This window comes from Bactrocera neohumeralis, unplaced genomic scaffold (assembly GCF_024586455.1).
Source record: "Bactrocera neohumeralis isolate Rockhampton unplaced genomic scaffold, APGP_CSIRO_Bneo_wtdbg2-racon-allhic-juicebox.fasta_v2 ctg3360, whole genome shotgun sequence".
NCBI lineage: Eukaryota > Metazoa > Arthropoda > Insecta > Diptera > Tephritidae > Bactrocera > Bactrocera neohumeralis.
Genome location: NW_026090693.1, coordinates 6,698 through 8,804, shown reverse-complemented (window position 1 = coordinate 8,804; position 2,107 = coordinate 6,698). Strand labels below are relative to the sequence as shown.

At 32.6% G+C, this 2,107-nt stretch overlaps 1 pseudogene; it reads right to left on the bottom strand.

The window, feature by feature from the left end:
- Positions 1 to 448: 448 nt before the first annotated feature.
- Positions 449 to 1,038, bottom strand: LOC126766976 (uncharacterized; annotated as a pseudogene).
- Between the last annotated feature and the right edge of the window lie 1,069 nt (positions 1,039 to 2,107).

Genomic DNA, 2,107 nt, shown 5'->3' with positions numbered 1-2,107 from the left:
ACCCGTTTTCAGTCGACCGAAGAGATAAAACAAAAATTTCGATGAAGAAGCTGAATGTCCTCCCAAATGCTTAGGAAAAGTGTTTCGAGGAGTATTTAAATATTTAGTGTTTTATTTACAATTTCCAGGTACTTTTTGTCACAATGTATGAATATAGAGATTGAGTACAATTATTCATATGCAAAGTGAAATAGACACAACATTTCGATGCAAAAACTTAAAAAACTGAACTTTATTCAAAATATATATGTAAGAATGTATGCTGTAAGTAAAAACAAGTTAAGTAAAATTAAAAAAAATATGTACAGAATTATTTTATTTTTAAATGTTAAAAAAAATACTATCTATATACATTCATATAAATTATACAGATTCATAAAATTATTTGCAAAAACTATATCAAAACAATTAGAAGTCTTACTAAGGTACTATAATAAAAGAATCTTGCCTCAGTAGGCCGCCAGTAGAAGCCTAGGTGGCCGCCGCATTTATTGCAGAACATGCGTTTGCTCTTCAAGCGACTCTGCAGGCACAGATAGACAAAGGACAACGAGAATATTGGAAAACAGCTGTGGAATAAACACCAAATAAATTAAAAATATAAATAAAATTACATTTACAGTGTGTTGAGAAATAAAATCTAAATTTCCTCCCAAAACACGCACCACGACAATGTGGAGAGCAAACAGCTGAGATGACCCAAGATGCCGCTCATTTGCACCGTTTCGCTGTCGGCACGCTGCTTACAAAGCGGACAACGTATCTGATAAGATGTACTCGGTCCAACGGCAAAAAAGCGCACATGTGGTTTCCCATCATCCTTAGCCTTCGGTGCCCAAGCGGTGCTGGTTTGATTGCGTCTCTGCACGGATTCTTCCACGCCGGGTTCATACTCATCACGCTCACGCACCGTATCGCCGAGAACATAACTTAAAATTGCATCAGTGGCCTGTTCGAATCGCTTCTCCGTGTGCTTGGTGTAATCGGTGTATTTGGTCCACTCAAACTTATTTCAACCAGTTCGATTTGGGATTGCATTTTGATAGCGCTAAGATGTTCTTTCAGAAATGTTTTTTTTTTTTTTTTAATGTTTATATTTGTTTCCAACAAATCAATTCGCTTCTTTATTATGTTGTTTTTTCTTTCGCATTTCACTTTGCGAATTTTCAACTAATCCGGTCAGCTGCGGTTGTCTTTTGTTGTTCGAATGGCAGAGCCAACTGGTTGTGTGAGATTAGCCAAGACAACCCAAAACGCTGAGAGATTTTTATTTATTTTGATGTGAGAAGGCGTGTGAGTAACTTTTGAGTGATTTGTTTTGGTTATTTTGTTGAGGATTTCTTTGTTATTTTTAGCATAAACAAAGACACGCATAAGAAATTAATAATATTTGCTTAGAAATATATTTCAATTGTATTTTTATTAATAAACAAGTAAGAAAGGGCTAAGTTCGGGTGAAACTGACCATTTTGTGCTAATGCAACATGCAGAATCAAAACCAGAGAAATACTTTAAGTTGTAAAACCAATCATATAAGAGTAAGGTCAACCGGATGTTCAAAATCCTGATATTAGTTAAGGCGGGGCTAGAGCCAAGTTTCGCTCAGATTCTATTTTAGGCACCAAGATACACTGTTATAAAATAAAAAAACGCTCTTTTATTTTCATTGAGATAACTCATATATTTACGGGTAAATGCCGTATAAATTCAAGAAGTTCGAAAATCTTTATATTAGTATAAGAGGTGGGGAAATATTGGTCGATTTAAAATTTTACTTTGCCAAAATTAAAAGAAAAAAATTTAACTTATAAAATTATATTTTAATATCCCCTAAGCTTTTGCAATTTTTTTGGGAAAAAGGGTAATTTCCGGGGAAAAATTTTTTAAAAAATTTTAAATTTTTTACAAAATCATCAAACTTTTTCTTTTTTAATCGTGAATTGTTTTTTTTTAAAAATTTTAAAATTTTTACCCTTTTAAAAAGGGAATTTAATGGGGCATTTTCATCATTTTTTCAAATTTTGACGGGATTATCACAAAAAGTAATCGATGAAAAAAATTTTTTAAACCTATAAAAACCCTCACCCTTATAGATTAAAAAAATTTA